Source organism: Cajanus cajan, chromosome 9 (genome assembly GCF_000230855.2).
Source record: "Cajanus cajan strain Asha chromosome 9, NIPB_CcT2T_4, whole genome shotgun sequence".
In the NCBI taxonomy this organism is placed as follows: domain Eukaryota; kingdom Viridiplantae; phylum Streptophyta; class Magnoliopsida; order Fabales; family Fabaceae; genus Cajanus; species Cajanus cajan.
In genome coordinates this window covers 45,052,963-45,074,679 of record NC_138525.1, presented here as the reverse complement: position 1 = coordinate 45,074,679, position 21,717 = coordinate 45,052,963, and positions in this window count along the sequence as shown.

Below are 21,717 nucleotides of genomic sequence, written 5' to 3'. Positions count from 1 at the left end.
AAGAGGCAGGACCTGGAGAGGGTAAACTCAACTGCTGAATGTTAAGAGGCAGGACCTGGAGAGGGTAAACTCACACTGCTGAATATTAAGAGGCAGGACCTGGAGAGGGTAAACTCAACTGCTGAATGTTAAGAGGCAGGACCTGGAGAGGGTAAACTCACACTGCTGAATATTAAGAGGCAGGACCTGGAGAGGGTAAACTCACACTGCTGAATGTTAAGAGGCAGGACCTGGAGAGGGTAAACTCCACTGCTGAATGTTAAGAGGCAGGACCTGGAGAGGGTAAACTCACACTGCTGAATGTTAAGAGGCAGGACCTGGAGAGGGTAAACTCAACTGCTGAATGTTAAGAGGCAGGACCTGGAGAGGGTAAACTCACACTGCTGAATGTTAAGAGGCAGGACCTGGAGAGGGTAAACTCCCACTGCTGAATGTTAAGAGGCAGGACCTGGAGAGGGTAAACTCACACTGCTGAATGTTAAGAGGCAGGACCTGGAGAGGGTAAACTCAACTGCTGAATGTTAAGAGGCAGGACCTGGAGAGGGTAAACTCACACTGCTGAATGTTAAGAGGCAGGACCTGGAGAGGGTAAACTCACACTGCTGAATGTTAAGAGGCAGGACCTGGAGAGGGTAAACTCACACTGCTGAATGTTAAGAGGCAGGACCTGGAGAGGGTAAACTCACGCTGCTGAATGTTAAGAGGCAGGACCTGGAGAGGGTAAACTCACACTGCTGAATGTTAAGAGGCAGGACCTGGAGAGGGTAAACTCACGCTGCTGAATGTTAAGAGGCAGGACCTGGAGAGGGTAAACTCACGCTGCTGAATGTTAAGAGGCAGGACCTGGAGAGGGTAAACTCACACTGCTGAATGTTAAGAGGCAGGACCTGGAGAGGGTAAACTTAGCTACCGAGGTTGTCAGGAGCGCCGAGGTATGCAACAACCTGGAGAGGTTACTCAACAATTTTCCACCGGAAGACGCTACAAGTCAGAAGGTCGGCGCATCACCCGGACAATTGGGTCAACTCCTTTACTTGTCAGCCGGTACACCAAAAGACCGTTTGACTAAGTAAAGGGGGGGCAGCTGTAGACCCCTAAAATTGTCCGGGTCGGAAATAAAGCTTGAAGACTCTCGAAGACTGAAGGAAGATCAGCCAGAAGGACTCCTGGAAGGCCCTAGGAGGGTTCTCTGTAGGTCTAGAGGTCTTAGAATAGCTCAAAATAAGGAAGTGGAGGGAATGAAGCCCAATACGGCCGTACTGAACTTAATACGGCCGTATTGAAGCTTCAATACGGCCGCAGTGAACTCAATACGGCGTATTGAAGTTTCTGAAACTTCAATACGGCCGTACTGAAATCAATACGGCCGTATTGAAGCTTCAATACAGCCGTATTGAACTCAATACGGCCGTATTGAAATTTCTGAATTTCAATACGGCCGTATTGAACTCAATACGGCCGTATTGAAGTTCAAAAATTTCAATACGGCCGTATTGCTTCTGTAGGCCGTATTGCACCTATTCCCTATAAATATGACGTCAATTGGACGTCATTCCACACTTTTTGAGATAGTTTTAACCCTCTCCTTGAGTATTCTGGGGTTTTTGAGCAGTGTTCTGCCCTAGAAATCACTCGGAGAGTTGATCCGACAAAGTTCTTGAGCCCCGAGCCATTTTGCTTGAGGATCGAACCTAGTCGAAGGGAAATCCTCCGGATTTCCATAGTTAAAAGTTTTTAGGAAGGAGCGAGCGAGCTTGTAGAGCGAGGGAACGCCAAAAAGCTTCCCAGTTTTACTCAATATATAAAAGCACGCTTCAAGAGGTTTCTTCTTAAATCCTTCCTTTTACTGCTTTCTGTGTGCATATTTAAACTGTCATCATGTAGATAATTAATTTATAATCGCTTATAATAAATAGGGGTAATTTAGTAATTTTACGCTATTATTTTAGAAATAATCTGTCATAGGGAACCCGAAAGGGGCGCTGTGGGGTGCTAACACCTTCCCCACGCGTAACCGACTCCCTTACCCAACTCTGGTTGTAATGGCCAAAGTTGATTTATAAAATCAATTGCCTTATCCCTTTTTCCAATGTTTTGAGTAAAACATTGGTGGCGACTCCACGAACCCTCCTTTTACGAAAACCACTAATCCATGGAGGGTCCCGCTTGGGATTAATATGGATTGGTGAATCATTTAATAAAATTGCTCGTTTGACAAGGTCTCAGTTTGAGAATACGTCATTCTAGCAATCCATATTTTTAAACAAATAAACGAGTCCAAACCATCCTTCGCGAATGCCGAAAGCCCGTTTCGGGCCGGTGGCGACAACCTTGAATATGCACTTTTCTGCAGGATACCCCTACCTCGTGATACGCTCGTGACTGTTCGTGGATGAGTGAATTGTTTGTGCATTGTTTATGTGACATTGTTTGAGCATACATTGCATTCTTTAAACATACAAAATTCCTTTTTTAAAATAAGAATAAATAGGAATAAGAATCTTCCATTACATGGTGTTAACATCTACCTTCATCACATTCATATAGGTAGTTTCCCTTTTCACCCAAAAATACAAAAAAAATAATAAATAAAAAATACCCAAAAAAGAAAAAGGGTTATTTATCCAAACCAAGCGATATCATGCATCATCTTAGGAACATCCTGAAAACATGATAATGCTTAGTTGAATAAACACAATGCATGCATATTCAACGCCATCATCTCATATCATGCATTCTTATCAAAGATCATGGAGGGATCTAGGTTTGCATTTCATACATCCCTCCTAGTAATTCATCAACAAACATTAATAAAAAGAAAGAATTAATCGATGCGTATGTTCAGAATGGATCGCACGCCATTTGTTATTAAGTGTAAGCCAACAACCGCGCCAAGTGAGCGCACATCAACTCCGTTGTTGGTAATCAAGACGAATAAAGGGGAAGGTCCGACACCGTTAAGGATCACTGCTCCAAGACCTTTTCCCTACAAATCAAATAAGGCTGTGCCATGGATATACGACATCCATTCTTCTGCTGACAGCGATATCTCTAAGGACAAAGCTCCCAAGAATAAAGGGAAAGAAAAAGAAGAGAAAACCGAGGAAAATAAAGAATCCGAGAATAAAGATCAAAGGACGAAGAGGAACCAAGATCCTTCTCGACGTTCTTTAAGCCAGATCTTTAGGAAGGCCGGTTCACAAGTGTTAAGGCCGGTCATCGTCGTCAAGTGTTTTTCTCCTTCCGATAGGGATGTATAGACCTGATGACTATTAGAGATTACTCCTCGGGGACAGCCCGACCCCCGAGCCTCGATAGGGCACATGTTTCCTCTAGAATTATAATAAAATCATTCTTTATTATTTCTTATTGCTTCTTTTCTTGCTTGCAATAAATCTCTAGACCACATTATTTTAACCCTGTTTGAATAAGCATGAATGAGGTTAAAATTGTCTTAATAACAATAAACCCGCATCATTTTTATGTGGAAGTGTGTGTGACAACTTGGAGCACCTTTCCTTGGCCTCGACAAGTGCCATCATGGATAAAAAAGAAATCCTTTAAAAACAAAAAATCATAAAAACAAAAAAAAAGCTCGGCAGGAAACCCAAAAAGGGGGCTGCGCAAAAATAAGAGCAAAGAACCCGCTAGGAATCCCACGAAAGGGTGACCTAGGCAAAAGTTAGGGTTGCAAAAAAGAACAAAAACAAAGGTCCGCTGAGACGCCACAAAAGGGTGTTTTAGGCAAAAAATAAGGACAATCAAAAAAGCAAAAGAAATCCATGATGGTACCATGAGCCGAATTCAAAAAGAAAGGTTCAAGGGAAGCTATCTAAGTTGTCAAATCACAACGTCAATAACAAGACTTCCTTAACTTCATAAGTGTTTAATTAAACAAGCCTAAACACATAAGCCTACCTTGTCCAACCATTCTTACAAAAACCATTTTTGAAAAATAAATCCCCTCTAAAACACAAACTTCAGAACAAAAATATCTTTCCTTTCTTTTCTCTCTTGTCCCAAACGATTTTAGGATAATCTAGTGGAAACATGGAGATATAGTGGTCAATAGGAGGGTTGACATGTCTTCTAAAGGAAGGGAAGAATCACTGGGTTGATGACACCAATCTCGATATAACACGCATCATTCCTCGGTTATGTAAATCGGCAGCGCACAGCCCGTCTTGAGGAATGGCAAAATCCAAGCAAAGAAACGCATCGGTTAATTCTTTTGAAAAAATAAATCAAATAGAATTAGGTGCATCATACCGCATACATGCATACAGATGATAGGTGTACTGGAAGATCACTTATTCTCTGTTTATTGAAAAAACCAAAAATCAAAAAAAAAAATAATAATAAAATAAAATAAAATAAAATAAAATCAAACTTTAGAAAAAACAATGCGCCCGTACCATGTTCAGTACACCCGTACTAAAATCAGGGTTATGAACAAATTTTCAACTCAATACGGGCGTACCGAAATGAATAGGGCCGTATTGGCCATAACGTCCACACCAATACGGGCATATTGAATTCAATACGGCCCGTATTGGCCCATTCTATTGTACATCAACAACATCTTCATTCCCATGCATACTTTATCTGTGAGTGTGTTTGAGATCCCTCCAAGAGAAAAAGCCGAAATCAACGAAAAAAGGCAAAATTCAGAAAATCCAACAAATATACAGAATAATTGAGCCTGGAGAGGCTTGCCGAAATAATACTCTCGCATCATACAGAATAACTGAGCCTGGAGAGGCTTGCCGAAATAATACTCCCCAAGAGACATCTCAGCTTGCATTCTTGGGCTGAACAGAAAATCAACAAATTGTACAGAATAACTGAGCCTGGAGAGGCTTGCCGAAATAATACTCAACAAATTGTACAGAATAACTGAGCCTGGAGAGGCTTGTCGAAATAATACTCCCCAGAGACTTCTCAGCTCACTCTCGTGGATCAAATCCCCAGTAAGAGCTATCAAAGCAAGATCAGCAAGATTCCCCAATGGAAGCATGATCATCCGAACAGAATATCCGAGTCAAAGGACTTTGACTTCCTCAGTGGAAGATAGCTTTCCAACTCGAGCGACGAGTGAAGCTAAGCCTGAAGAGGCTTTCTAAATAATACTCCGGGATACATAAGATCTTCAATCCCCATTCGCCTACTCAGAGGCACCCCTTCAAAAAGCAAAAAATCAAAAACATCAATAACCATTCCCCAAGCGGAATCCGGCACTCAGCCGAACACCGAACATCAAGATAATTCGCCTACTCAGAGGCACTCCTTCAAAAAGAGAAAATCCAAAAAAGATCAATAATCATTCCCCAAGCGGAATTCGGCATTCAGCCAATCATTGAACGTCAAGATGATCCGCCTAACAGAAGAGGCTAATCAAAATTAACGACAGAATCCCCCAGCAGATAACAGCCTACACAGAGGCAACAAAACCAGAAAATCAAAAGAGTCACCCGAATAAGGATAACCGGGATACTCCACCAACGTCGAAAGGACGTCAGCCAATCATAAGGCATCGCTCACCTCAAAAGTTAGTGCCTTGTATTTCTTTTGGGCCTTGTATTTCCAGCCTTGTAGCTTAGGATTTTCATTTAGAGGTCATTTGAATTTAGGGTTATTTAGGTTACATGTGAAGTTGCATTAGCATGTAATTAGAAACACATTTGTTGTGCATTTTGGCCATGTGCAACACATGCACATGGTGTGATCCGAAATGCAACTCAAATGGAATTCTAATTACATGCCAAATGAGCTAGCACATGTGATGGAGGAAGCCCATGGGCCAAGGGCCCAACTACTAGGGCTATGGCAAGAAGGATACATGAAGAGTGGGCCCAAGCCCAAGGGAAGCCCATTACTTTGTTTTGTTGGGCTTTGACTCAAGTCCAAGTAGACTAGAGTTAGTGTAGGATTGGGCCTTGGTGCCTTGTATTTCTTTTGGGCCTTGTATTTCCGGCCATGTAGATTAGGATTTGCATTTAGAGGTCATGTGAATTTAGGGTTATTTAGGTTACATGTGAAGTTTCATTAGCATGTAATTAAAATCACATTTGATGTGCATTTCGGCCATGTGCAACACATGCACATGGTGTGATCCAAAATGCAACTCAAATGGATTTCTAATTACATGCCAAATGAATTAGCACATGGGCGATCCGGGTTTTAGGCACCAAAATTTGAATTTTGAATTCAAATTTTGGGCGCCTAAGGTTAAGTAAACCTTACCTTGGTTCCACTTAACCTTAGGTTAACCCAAGGTCACCTTAACCTAATTTTCTCCTATAAAACACTATGGCCGAGACTTGTATGCCACTTTGGATTATATTGATGAGTTTTTCTCTCTTGAATTCATCCCTCCGAAGTCACCTAGTTTCCTAAACTCTACCTTCCTTGAGTGCTTCTCTTTGTAGAGCTAGGAACCCTATTCTTCTCCAAACTTAGCTTGTATGCAAGCTTAGGTCACATTGAGCCTTTGTGGAGCCTCCATCCTTGAAGCTTCTTCCAAGGATTTCCATGAAGGCTTGAAGCATCCGTGTGCATTCCAAGTGGAAGCACATCAAGTGGTATCAAGAGCATCCGGTTTTCTTCAAGAGATAAGTCTTGATTCTTATCTTTTGATGTTGTGATCCGTGGTTCATTGTTTTCATTTTTGTTCATCTTGTTTTGAGTTCTTGTCACATGAGAGTTTCTTCATTCCCAGATCTAATTTTAGCCTGAAAATTTGATGGATCTAGTTTCTTGTTTGCTTGAATGATTCATTATGCTTTTGAGATAATATGCTTCCATGAATCATGCTCCATTCTTGTGCCTATTAGGAAATTTTCTGCCTATGAACGTTTTGCTTTATTTGAGTCTTATTTGAAATTTTAATTCGGTCATTTTATGCTTGAGTCTTAATTTTTGTTTTGAATCTATGTCTAGTACGTTTGTGTAGTCCTTTATATGTTCATCATTCTTAGCTTTGCTTGTTGATCCGTTTGAAATTTTTTTTTTAAGAGAATCTTGAATCATTTTCTGGATTTGGCCGAGATCCATATTCATTTGGTATAAGCTCATAATTTTGTTTTGATTGAGTTCATGAACTACTATTAGATCATTAGTAGTTTTCTTAGAAAAATTTGTAGGTTTCCCAAAATTTGAAAATGTCTTAAAAATTTTCTTCAATCCGTGAGTGTTTTGATCTTGATTACTTAAAGGAGTGCTGGAAATTGTGTTTGTGTTTCAAATTTGAATTTGAATTTTGGAGCCTAAAACCGTGCATGTGCCATTCAAACTTGCAAGCATCAAAAGCATGTCACATTTGCTTTGAATTTAAACCTAATTTGCTTGTCATTTGGCACTTCATTTTTGAATCCGGTTTTAGTGTTCCTAAGTGTGACCGAGACCTAATTGTTACATAAACTTTGAAAGAAAAAGGCAACTCCTAAGTTTTTTAAAAAAAATAGAAGAAAGATCAAAAGAAATTCAAAACAAATTTGATTAAAAAAAATGTTAAACCTAATTTGAAAAGCAAAAGCCAATTAAGGAGTTTGGTTTATCCTTTGTTTCTTCTCGGTTTGTACTTGTTCTTGAATCATAATATTTTCAGCTCACATATCTTTGAGTGTTTTGGTTTTGTGCATCCATTCTAGAACTAATCTTAGGACAATTCCTTCTTGTTCTAGTCAACTACTTGTTTGTGTCATCTAAAATTGTCATCTCCTACTCTATTCTTATGTTCCTTAATTCTTCAATTCTCTTTGTTGTTCTTATCTTTGATTAAACTCAAGTGTGGCCTAAGTTTGATCTAGCCTATCTTCCTAGAAGCTAGTTCTACAAGGGTCATCAAAAGAAGCCTAAGAAAAGGAGGAGGAAAGGACATAGGTGGCTCTCGGATTTGGCTACTTCAAAAACAAACACCATAAACACTCTTGGCTGGAAAATTGTGGATGCTGGACTGGATCATCCGTGAAGACTTGTGGAGATTTAAATTTGAATTTGTACTTGAATTTAAAAAAAAAAAAAAATATATATATATATATATATATATATATATATAAGCATTAGTGACGGATTTTAGAGACCAATTTTTCCTTACTAGTTTGAAAATTTTGTTGCAAATTTGGTCACTAATCCATCACTAATTCTTGGTGGCTGTTTTTTCTATTTTCTTTTAAGCCACTTGTTCTTTGCTATTTAGCTTTGTTTATATCTTGTAATTGGCCATTTAAAGGAGTGTCTTGGGTGTGTCTTTGGTACACAACCATCTCTCCTTAGGTGTACATTTTCGTTAGTACTTGGTGAGAGTGGTCCTTGATGATCTTTGGTATCTCTCAAGCTCTCACATTAGGACACGTTTAGTAGTTTAATTCTTGTTTAAATATTTGGTTTTATTTGCTTTCCTATGACTAGCATATCATAGATCACCAATCATCCAAAATTATTTTCATTGAAAAGAATTTGGTAGAGATTAACTACAAAGGGGATTAGTAGTTTTTACTTGAAGAGGCTTGGTTTTTAAGTGGCTCTTAGTAGCTCACCTCCCTCCAAAGTTCAATTTGTATACTTAATCCTCCAAGTACTTAGTCTTAACCTTGCATAAAAATTTCTTTTCAAACTTCTTTCATCAAAAAGAATCTTTCACCTATAATGGAAGAATTTTCTACTCCTCATAGTGATACTAATTCAAGTGATAACAATGATCTTGCTAAGTTGTCACGTGAATTAAGATCACTAAAGCTATGGAAAGAGCAAGAATCACAACAAAGAATTAGAGAAAAATTTGAAAGAGAAGCTCAAATTGCTCTTATGGAGGAGGAAATTCGTCTATTAAAGGAAAAAGAAAAAAAAAAAAAAAAAAGAAACACCATAGTAGACATAGCTCATACGCCAATAGTTCCACCCTAGGAGAGTCAATGCATGATAGCCTAGCCTTAGGAGATCATTATCAACAACCTCCTAGAAGAGTCCATAGGACCCCAAGACAAGGGAATCTAGGGTAGATCTCCCTTATTTTCATGGAAAAGATGATGTGGAGGGGTACCTAGATTGGGAGATGAAGGTGGAACAAATCTTTACTTGCCATTAAGTGAGTGAAGAAAGGAAAGTCTCCCTAGCCACTTTGAGCTTCCAAGGTCATGCCATGTATTGGTGGACTTCTCTTGTGAGAGATAGGCGTCTCCATAATGATCCTCCAATTCAATATTGGAATGAATTAAGGAGTGCCTTGAGGAGGAGGCATATTCCCTCTTACTACACTAGGGAGCTTATCAACAAGCTCCAAAGACTCCATCAAAAAAATATGACTGTGGAAGAATATAGACAAACGATGGAGTTATATTTGATGAGGGCTGGTATTAGGGAGGAGGAAAATATTACCATTGCTAGGTTTTTGAGTGGTTTAACTTTTGAGATAAGAGATAAGGTTGATCTTCTCCCTTATAGGGATTTGAATGATTTGGTTCAACTTTGCATCAAGGTTGAACAACAAAATTTGAGAAAAGGTTTTAAAACAAGCTCATACTCATCTTCTTTCTCTAAGGTTGACTGCAAGAGGGAGGGTAAGAAAAATGATTTTGAAAAGAAAAATACTTTTCCCTCCAAAAATCTAGACAAGGGTAAAGAAAAAGAAAAAGACAAAAAAACAAACACCTCACACACTAGCACTAAGTCTAGTGATATAAAGTGCTTTAAGTGTCTTGGGAGAGGCCACATTGCTTCTCAATGCCCTAATAAGAAAGTGATGATTTTAAGGGGCCAAGACATTTATAGTAGCCATGATGAAGCTACTACTTCTTCATCTTCAAGTGAGGATCAAGAAGAAGCAAGTGAGGAAGAGTCATGTGAGGTCACTTATCTTTACAATAGGGAACTTCTTATGATGAGAAAGGTCCTCAACAACCAACCTAGTGATACACAATCCCAAAGAGAGAACATTTTTCATACAAGATGTAATATTTCAAACAAGGCTTGTTCTCTCATAGTGGATAGTGGATCTTGGTGCAATTATTGTAGCACTAGGATGGTTGAAAAGTTGGGCTTGACTACCACACCCCATCCCAAACCTTATCAACTCCATTGGTTTTGATGGAGTAGTTCCTTCCATGGGTGATGACAATAGTTGAAAGGAGACTCCTTGCCCTTGATCTAGGCTCATCAAAGGTAGGACAAAGGGAGGTTTATGGTGGAAAAAGGAAGCTAGATGAGAGATAGTGTTTAGGGTGGCGGAAGCATATGGTGAAAGGTGTTTGGTTGCTCACGGTTGGCTCACTCCAAAGGTAAATGGAGGCCACTCTAGGGTTCTCACTCTCCAATGGTGGAGATAGGAGAAGGTTAGCCAAAGGTAACCTAGTGACTAAGGAGAGGATTTGAGGCACAAAAAGGCTCACTCAAATTCATATATTCCAAAGTATTTAGAAGGTGTGGGGTGTTGGGTATTTATAGGAGGGGAGGCATCTAGGGTTGCATTTGGAGTAGGCAAATGCATTCCAAATGAAATGCAAATGAACCCTAGATGCAACTTGGTGGCCAAGGATGGAATCTTTGGGTTTAGATTGGCTATATCTAGGTGCATGATAAGACCATGCAACCTTTGCCCTCCACTTGGGCCTAAGCCTTTCTAACACCAAAAATAGACCCAATAAGCACCAAAAATGCGTCACCCTCTAATTAACACCCTAGCCCAAAATTAAAAACCCTAATCATCTAGAGCACCCCATAATACAAGGGTAAAATGGGAAATACAAAAGAAAATAAATTCTAAGTCCTAAACACCCCAAAATACAAGGGTAAAAAATACAAGTAAAATAAATTCTATGACTAAAATACCCCAAAGTACAAGGGTAAATTTGGAATCAAAGATAAGGGCAAAATAGGAATAAAAATAAATGCTATAAAAACTTAGGAGCTAAGGCCCAAAAGTAGGCCTCACTCCTCCTATGGTTTTTCAACACTAACCCATTCCTTTTGCTTCCTTCAATACATCACCTCTTGGACTTCTTGGCCTTAGTGTTATTCCATCAGGTTTAATAATGATGGGGATATGGTGGTCAACCAACAAGTGGAAGTATAGTTTTCTATTGGGAACTATCAAGATAAAGTTCAATGTGATGTAGTTCCCATGGAGGCTTGTCATATTTTATTGGGTAGGCCATGGCAATTTGATAAACAAACTCATCATGATGGCCTCACTAATAAAATAACTTTCACTCATAAGGGTAAGAAGTTAATGCTTCATCCTCTATCACCTTCACAAGTGATGGAAGATCAAGTACAAATGAAGACCAAACGTGAGCAAGAAAAGGAAAAGAAAAAAAAATTGAAAAAAAAAGTTCTAAAAATTAGTGAAAAAGAGGATGCTAGAGAGAATAGTGTTCCTTCTCTAGAGATAGTTCAAGTAGAGATTTTTGATTCAAAACCTTTACACAAAACCTCTCTCTTTCTTGAGCCATCTTCTCATATCCTCGTGTGTAGAGGAACACTAACTTGCACTGCCACATCTTCTTTGGAAACTTCTCTACCCCTTGAGGTGAAAAATCTTTTGAAAGAATTTGGTGATATGTTCCCTAGTGAAGGCCCAATTGGACTTCCACCTTTTAGGGGAATAGAGCATCAAATAGATCTTGTGCCTAGGGCTAGTCTTCCAAATAGGCCAGCCTATAGGACTAACCCACAAGAAACCAAAGAGATAGAGAAGCAAGTACAAGAGTTGTTGGAGAAGGGTTGGATTCAAAAGAGTCTAAGTCCTTGTGCTGTACCAGTCATTTTGGTGCCAAAAAAAGATTGAAAATGGAGGATGTGTTGTGACTGTAGAGCCATCAACAACATCACCATAAAATATACGCACCCAATCCCTAGGCTTGATGACATGCTTGATGAATTGCATGGGTCATCCATATTTTCCAAAATAGATCTTAAAAGTGGATATCACCAAATTAGAATTAAGGAGGGTGATGAGTGGAAAACTGCTTTTAAGACTAAGTTTGGTCTATATGAATGGTTGGTAATGCCTTTTGGGCTTACTAATGCACCTATCACATTCATGAGGCTAATGAATCATACCCTTAGGGATTGCATTGGTAGATTTGTAGTTGTTTATTTTGATGATATTTTAATATATAGCCAAAGTCTAAGTGATCATGTGGATCACCTAAGATAAGTCTTACTTGTTCTTAGAGACAATAACTTGTTTGCCAATGTAGACAAGTGCACTTTTTGTGTGGATAATGTTATTTTCCTAGGGTTTGTGGTAAGCAAAAATGGGGTACATGTGGACCCCGAGAAAATCAAAGCCATCCAAGAATGGCCTATTCCTACTAATGTTAGTGAAGTTAGTAGCTTCCATGGTTTGGCAAGATTTTATAGACGATTTGTTCCTAACTTCTCTACATTAGCTTCACCTCTCAATGAGTTAGTGAAAAAGGATGTGGTCTTTGAATGGAAGGAAAAACATAATTTAGCTTTTCAAGAACTTAAGCATAAACTTACTCAAGCACCTGTTCTAGCTTTGCCTGATTTTTCTAAAACTTTTGAGCTAGAATGTGATGCTTCAGGTCTTGGTATAGGAGCTGTGTTATTACAAGGTGGTCACCCCATAGCCTATTTCAGTGAAAAACTTCATGGGGCTGCCTTGAACTACCCTACCTATGACAAGGAGTTATATGCTTTAGTTCGTGCCCTTCAAACTTGGGAACATTACCTTGTCACCAAGGAATTTGTTATCCAAAGTGATCATGAATCACTTAAATATTTGAAGGGTCAACATAAATTAAATAAGAGACATGCAAAATGGGTTGAGTACCTTGAACAATTTCCTTATGTCATCAAATATAAAAAGGGCTCTACAAATGTAGTGGCTGATGCTTTGTCTAGAAGACATGTTTTATTGAATATCCTAGGTTCTCAAATACTAGGGTTTGATGACATCAAGGAGTTGTATGAGAAAGACCTTGATTTTGCTAACTTTTATTCTTTATGTATTCAAAAACCTTATCAAGGGTACTATATTTCTGAGGGGTATCTTTTTAAAGAAAACAAACTTTGTATACCCCAAGGATCTATTAGGAAACTCTTGGTCAAGGAAAGCCATAAGGGTGGGCTCATGGGGCATTTTGGAATTGAGAAAACTCTTTCACTTTTTGATGGAACTAGGTGAGGAGATTGATGATTCCTTCACTTGCTCCATGCTTAGGACCGTGAATGCTATTGAGGTTAAGACTCCAATGACTCTTTGAAGTTCCTTGAAGTGTTCTTCAATGGAGAAGAAGCCTTGAAGTGGCTCGGTTACTCCTTAGCTTGAGGTAGAAGCTTAAGGAACCAAGGTAAGGTTGAAGCACCTTTGGAGAGAACTTAGGAGAGAAAGTTCTCTTCGGTTTTTGTGACTCTTGATTTAGAGAGAAAATTCAGATTTCATTTCTCAAATTGGTCAAAAGTGTTTTTCAATCAAAGAATTACAAGTTTATAGGAGTAGGAAACTTAGAGAGCAAGCTAGTCTTGACCATGGTTCACTAGGAACCATGGTTGAGTCTAGATAAACCGTCCAAGGTCAAGAGGCTTGGAGAGCAAGCTTCTCACTTGGCTTGCTTGGTAAGCTAGCCAAGGAGAAGCTTGTGCTTCAAGCTTCCAAGCTTAAGAAACTCCATGAATTTTGTCCAAGTGTGAACACAAGTGTTCACACAAGTGTGAACACAAGTGTGAACACACTTCTAAGGTGGGTGGCTTCTTGGAATTAATTTACTCCTTTTGATTTGAAAATGGTTAATTTGGTTTAGTTAGGTTCATTCAATGGGAATGGAACCTAGCTAAATCAAATCTATGAAAAATTAGGAGTAAAATGAGTCCAATATGAAAAATTTAGCCTAGGACCACCTTTGGCTAAATTGCTAGGAGCACTCTCTAGCTTACTAAGGACACTCTCTAATTTGCTAATGCCACTCCTACTAGAAAACTAAGAAAAGAATGTATTTCTAGGTTAGGTTAAATGGAGTCAAAGTGTCCAAGTAACCTACCCTAGAATCAATATACAATAGCTACTAAAAAGGGAAATAAAGTGTCTTACAAATACAAAGGCAAAAATAACCTATACAAAAGAAACTATGTACAAGATATTTACAACATATGAAAAAGGTCTTCAAAATCATCCCATTCCTCTTGGTTCTTTTAATGTATCTCCTCTTGGATTCCTTGGCCTTGGCCATAATCTATCACTTTTGAGAGAGAAATTCTTTTGGCCTCATATGAAACGAGATGTCCAAAGGTTTTGTAGTAGTTGCATTGCTTGTTTACAAGCAAAGTCTACCACTAAACCTCATGGACTATACACCCCCTTGCCAATATCCTCTTCTCCTTGGGTAGACATTTCCATGGATTTTATCCTTGGATTGCCTAGGACCCAAAGAGGAAAGGATTCTATCTTTGTGGTTGTGGACCGTTTTAGCAAAATGGCACACTTTATTCCATGCCACAAAGTGGATGATGCAAGTAACATTGCTAAATTATTCTTTCAAGAAATTGTGAGACTACATGGGTTTTATTCCATTTAGGGAAGGAATGATCATCTAATGATGACCTAGCCTCCACCCTCCCTAGGGTTTTATGATGTCACCCCACACTTATAAATACCCTAGGCATCACACCTTGTAAATACTTTGGATATTGAATATAGAGAGAGCCTTGAGCCTTTATATCATCCTTAGTCCCCTTGGCTATTTTCGGCCACCACCCTACCATCTCCACCTTGAGAGAAACAACCCTAGAAGTGGCCTTCATCACCATAAAGTGAGTCAACCCTAGAGTACCCTCCTCAAGCCTTTCATCACACACCTTCTACCCAACCTCCAATTCGTCCATTCCATTATCATCCTCTCTAAAACCATGTGTCACTTTTGAAGAACTTAGTCCAAGGAGTAAAGGTTTCCTTCCTTGATCATCACCTCTCATCAATGCAAGCAAGGATGCCATCATGTGGTATCTAGAGCCTTGGTTCTTCAAGGGTAACATTTTCCTTATCTCTAAGTATTTTCGATCATGTCATGTCTTCCTTGAATGTCTTCTAAGTTGTGCTTAAATGAGTCATCATATTGCCATATTTTGATGATCCATAAATCTCTTTTTATGTGTTGATTCATACCATATCTTCCTTGTGAATCATTTTGGCATTTTTAGGCTTTCTTATTTAGGTTCTTACCATTTTCTTTTAAATTTGAGTTGCTGGAAAATTTTGGGCTGCATGGTATATTGATGTTTTTTATTTTATAATCCATCAGATTTTGTCATAAGTTTGTTTCTTTTGAACTACCTTGAAAAGCATTCCAAACATTTATGCTCTATCCTTGAAATGAGTAAAAAAATGACATGCATGCCACTTGTTTGATGAAATGACCGTGAACCTTTAATGTGCTTTAGAGAGTTAATTATGCATGATAATTAATTCTAGCATGTTCCATACCACATAAATATCATGTGTGATTAAATTCCTTGCACATTCTTGCTTGAAATTTTTTTGGCCATATCAATAGTCTTGAGTAATTCTTGTGCACTTGACATGCCTACATGGTGTTTGATGATTTGAGCATGAACAGAACTTTTATGTGCATATTTTTGTTGCTGGACATTGCATATTAAAACTTTAAGAAAACACTCAAATCATGTCTCATTGATCTATTGTAAGTTACTAAGAGAATACTCCAAAAAGTTGTTAACCAAACCAACAAACACAAGTGTAAATCCCAAGCAAAGGAAAAGTATAAACATTAAAAAAAACATAGATTTTGGCTGGACCTTTGACACTAAAACCGAGGCATATCCAAGCCTAAAAAGGAATAAAAGAATCCAAGACAAAAGAAAAAGGGAACCTTTGCTAGACTTGTGGTGTTTTGGACCAAATTTTCATACCTTGACACTTGGTGTTATTTTGGACTTCTGGACAAAGCTTAATGGCCAAATGAGACATTTAATCAAACACATTAAGTGCATTACTTTCTTTTAAGCCTATTTGATAAATTCTATTCTAGTGTCATTCTAGGACTTATTCTCTTGTGTGCTTATCTTTCTTAATGTGCCTTAATTTTAGTTTTGTGTCTTCTTTCTACTCTTAAGTTTATCTTATCAATTTCACTTGAGTTTAGCCTTTTTAATTGGGCCTTTTTAGTTTTTCTTCCTTGGCCTCTTGTACTCTTGGGTTTTGGTTTCTTCTTGACCTAGGTGAGGAAAGCTTCTAAACACCACACACTTTCTTGGTAGATTGAGTAGAGGGGTTGTCCGATTTGAGTTCAAGGGGCTTTGGAGGATCACACCAAATCAAAGAGTGCAAACACCATTGAAAGGCTAACCTTGGGTGTTCATTGTGAAGGGGTGGAGAATTGAAGACTTGAAGACTTGAAATTGTTTCTTCTTCCAATTGTTTTCCTTTTGTTCAATTTTTGGCCTCTTGTGTTTTGACCTTTTTTTTCATTCATCTTGGTTTTTAATTGGCCATTTTTAAACCTCTTCATTTTAGGGTAACTCGAAGTAGTGCTTGTGGGAGTGGCTTGAATACCACCAAGGTCACTTCAAGCTCCCACCCTAGAGAATCCGACTAGCATATGCTTTAAGTTTCTTTTCTTTTCTTTTTAAAACAATCACTCAAATGGCGGAATCATCAAAACGTCGTAAGGGTTCTTCACGTTCAACCACCGCCGACCGCCAACAACAGCCTCCCTTCGACGACGCCCCTGCTCCTACGAATCCTCTTCCATACTCTGGACGTGCTCTCACTCTGTTCTCCACAGACGAACAACGAGATAGGTACTACTAGTTATTTTCTGAGCGAAATATTGTTGATCCCAAGTATATCAGTATTGATTTTTTTGAGGGTGAATCATTTGAGTGTTATACGATTTTTAAAAATTATGGGTTACTAGATTTTATGTCTATGAAGAACCCTGTATATCCAGAATTAGTCAGGGTCTTTTACAGTAATTTGGAAATCAGGAATGGGGTTCTTCACAGTGAGGTTAAAAAAATTCCAATAGTGATAAATCAATCTCTGTTCTGTGATTTATCAAAATTAAAAGATCAGGGTACACTGTTTGAGGGAACGATTCCGGATACATGGAAACCAGAATATTCCCATCCCAATGCCCGAAGTATGATTTGTGTGGATAATGCTGACATGATTGGATGATTATTGGCTGGATCAATAAAATTTGATTTTCGCATCATGCATTATATCATTGTTCGGGTACTGCTTCCCCGCACCACTAACCTTGCACAAGCATCAGAGGAAGATTTAATCTTGATATGGGCTCTAATCACTGGCTGGGAGTTTAGCTGGGCTCATCTGATTAGGAGTCGTATGAATAAGGCCTTGCAGGTTAATGCTTCTCTTCCATACCCACACTTTATAACTACTATTTTGAAACATTTTAATGTTCTGGAAGATGAAACATGGGTTCCAGTTAAAAGGGTCTTTGAGATTGGGGCAAATGCAATTGCTTCCTTTGGATACAAGAAAACACTGGAAAACACCTAGGTCAGGAAGCGGGATTTTCAAGCAGTTGACACTGATGATAGAACTCTGTCCCCACCTCCTCAAGATCCTTCATCAGCACTTCTCTCGAATGTTCTCAATGAAATTAGAGATCTCCGTTTCTATATTGGTGAACGTTTTGATTCTCTTGACACTCGCATAACTCGTCTTGAGGAGGAAGTAAAATCTCTTCGCCGCCCTTCCGAGTAGCTAGTTGACTGAGATTCTGATAGTTGTTCTTTTAGTTTATCTTATGTTTTGGACTATTTTTAATCAATTTCTGAACTTTTTGATTAGGACATATTTTGCTAATCTAGGATCATTCTGCACCTTTGACTCTGACTATTTTGCTATTAGGACATATTTCACTTCTGTTCTGAATGGTGTTTGTTTATCTTATTCTATTTCTTTTTATATACATTGTCTCATTCCTTTTGATGTTGCCAAAGGGGGAGAGGAAAGGAAAGAAGAAAAAGGGATAATTTATATAATTTATATTCCTGATCAAAAATTGTATTAAACAATTTAACCTGATCACTACAACTATTTATTTAAATTCAAATGTGGTTATAATATAAAATTAACATCAAACAATGATTTATTAAGGGGGAGACTAAGGGGGAGTGATTGATATACACCGTTTTATGTTTCTTTCCATCTACAGTATGTTGTCATCATCAAAAAGGGGGAGAATGTGGTATCAAGAGCAGGTTTCTTGTATAAGGCTTAAAAGCTTCAAGAATTGAAATGGCCTCAACAATTTTTTTATTTTCCAAAGGAAACTCCATTAATAGACCTCCAATATTCAATGGTGAAGAGTATCATTATTAGAAATCTAGGATGAAAATTTTTATAGAAGCCATAGATTTAAACATATGGGATTCTGTTGAAAATGGTCCTTTCATTCCCATTATTGTAGAAGGTCATCAAATAAAAGATTTACCCAAAGATCAATGGAGTGATGATGATAGAAGAAAAGTTCAATACAATTTGAAAGCCAAAAATATAATCACTTCTGCATTAGGCATGGATGAATATTTTAGAATTTCAAATTGTACAAGTGCAAAAGAAATGTGGGATACATTAAAAGTAACACATGAAGGCACTAATGATGTTAAAAGATCTAGGAGAAACACTCTCATCCATGAATATGAATTATTTAGAATGAATCAAAATGAAAGTATTCAAGACATGCAAAAGAGATTTACACATATAATCAATCATCTTGCATCCCTAGGAAAAATGTTTCCTAATGAAGATCTTATTAACAAAATTTTGAGATGTTTGAGTAGGGAATAGCAACCGAAAGTGACTGTAATTGCTGAATCAAAAGATCTAACAACCATATCTCTTGCATCTCTATTTGGAAAACTTCAAGAGCATGAAATGGAATTGATGAGACTAAGTCAAAATGAAAATAGTGACAAAAAGAAGAAAAGTATAGCACTTAAAGCATCTTCATCCTCTCATGAAGAAAATGAAAAAGATGACAACATTGTGGAAGATGATGATGATGATGATGATGAAGATTTCAATCTCTTTGTAAAAAGTTTCCACAAATTCCTAAGGAATAGAGGAAATAGAAGAAAATTCAATTTCAACATAAAAAAGAAAGGAGAAGAATCTTCTTCAACCCCGAGATGCTATGAATGCAATCAATCGGGACATTTGACATTAGAATGTCCGATCCTTAAAAGAAAAATGGAAAAATCCAACAAGAAAAGCTTCAAAGAAATGAAAGGGAAGAAGCTTATATCACTTTGGAAGAAAATGACATGGATTCTTCAAGTGACTCTGAAAATGAAGTTGTAAATTTGGGACTCATGGCCAAAGATTACGAAAGCGAAGAAGAGGTAAAATCTTCTAACAATGATATTTCAATTTCATTTGATGATCTTCAAGATGCATTCAATGATTTGCATAAATATTCCTTTAAACTTGCAAAATTAGTATCGTCATATAAGAAAACAATTTCAAACTTGGAAAAAGAGATTTCAGAATTAAATAATGAATTAGATGATCTTAAAACTGAAATTAGGATAATAAATTCTAAAGAAGAAAATCAAGAGATTAAAAATAATTTAGAAACAAATAAAATAAATCATCCATGTTCAACATGCAATAGATTTAAAGAGGAAATTAGTAACCTAAGAAACACTCTTGCAAAATTTACTAGTGGAAGAAATAATTTAGATATAATATTAGGAAAACAAAAATGTGTATTTGATAAGATAGGATTAGGATATAATCCTCAAAAACAACAAAAGAAATACAAAAATTTCTTTGTTCCCACACAAGTTACTAGTTCTCCATTAACAAGAATATGGTTTGGATTCCTAATGGTTCTTCTGTTATTACTAACATTAAGGACCCAAAGAAAACTTCGGTACCAAAATCAATTCATTCTTTGTCTTGAAGGATTCCAAATACCAAACTTGGTACATTGATAGTGAATGTTCCAAGCATATGATAGGAGATACTTTAAAATTCATTGACATTACTCCTAAGAAAAGTGGACATGTAACCTATGGAGACAACAACAAAGAAAAATACTTGACATTGGAAAAATAGAAAGCTTTGAAGACACTCATATTCATGAGCAAACTCATAAGGACAAAGAAGATGAAAGAATGGAGGATTCTATAATTCAAGAGAATCAAACAAACATGATTCCTCAAAGAGAGTTGAGAATCTCAAGAAATCATCCTCTTGAAAATATCATGGAGACATATCAAAAGAGGTAACTACTAGATGCTCTCTCAAAGAAGCATGCAATAACTTGGTTTTTGTTTCAAAAATAGAAGTTAAAAATCATTGATGAAGCCTTAAATGATGAACATTGGATAAATGCTATGCAAGAAGAGTTAAATCAATTTGAGAAAAATCAAGTATGGAAACTAGTCCATGGACCAAATAATCATCCAATTATAGGAACTAAATGGATTTTTTTAAAAAAACAAAATTGATGAACATAGTATAGTCATAAGAAACAAAGCTAGACTAGAAGCCATTAGAATGTTACTTGCCTATGCATCTATAATGGATTTCAAACTATATCAAATGTATGTCAAAAGTGCATTTCTAAATGGTTTTATTCAAGAAGAAGTATATGTTGAACAACCTTCTAGATTTGAAATGTCCATAATGGGAGAATTAAATTTTTTTTCTTTGGATTACAAATAAGACAAACTAAAAATGGAATTTTCATCAATCAAAGTAAATATTGTAATGAATTACTCAAACGATTTGGAATGGAAATTGCTAAACCAATGGCCACACCCATGAGCACTACTTGCTACTTGGACAAAAATGAAGGTGGTAAATCCATAAATATTTTACAGTACAGAGGTATGGTTGGATACCTTCTCTATTTATCTGCAAGTAGGTTTGACATCATGTTTAGCTTGCTCTTTACCTTTGGTGGATAACTTTGTTATTATATTTTTTTGATGTTGCCAAAGGGGGAGAGAAAGGATAAGGATCACAAAAGGAAAAAGATCACATTTATCTTAATCCTCTACTTGGCTTTTTGATGTTGCCAAAGGGAGAGAGATAAGACCGCAAAGGAAAAGAAAATGTTTATTTTTTTTTTTACATTACTTTGGGCTAAGTTTGACTAAAATATTTTGACAAAAATATTCTTGATGCCCAACTTGACACTTATGTTTTAAAATATAAACATTGATCTCTACAATCTTTTTCAAAACATAAGTACAACTCCTTTTATAAAATAAAAGGAACTTCAATCAATGCTTTACTAAGGGGAGTTTAAGAGGGAGTGATGGAAATATATTGTTCTATTTTCTTTCCCTTTACAGTGAATTGTCATCATCAAAAAGGGGGAGAATGTGGAAGATAATATGCACAAATGTTTTGATGATGCCAAAGTGATTATAAAGCATTGAAGAAGAATCAAGGTTGAGCTAAAGCAAGTTGATGCAAAAACAAGATCTCAAGTGGCACATAAATATGTCTTGTCAACTTAGCTAAGTATGTAAAAGAATCTTTTGGAATTGCAAGTATGCTTGGCCTTGAGAATAAGTTTTCAAAAATCTCAAATTAATCTCTTTAAATTTAAACAAGTTTTAAATCTTTTGAAAGTAAGTAAAAATGTTTTCAAAAGACTTAACAAAAGCTTTCAAGAATAGTTCAAATCATTTCTTAAAAGAGATTTGTGAAAGAAATTATTGAGATGAAGTTTTCTACATAAAAGT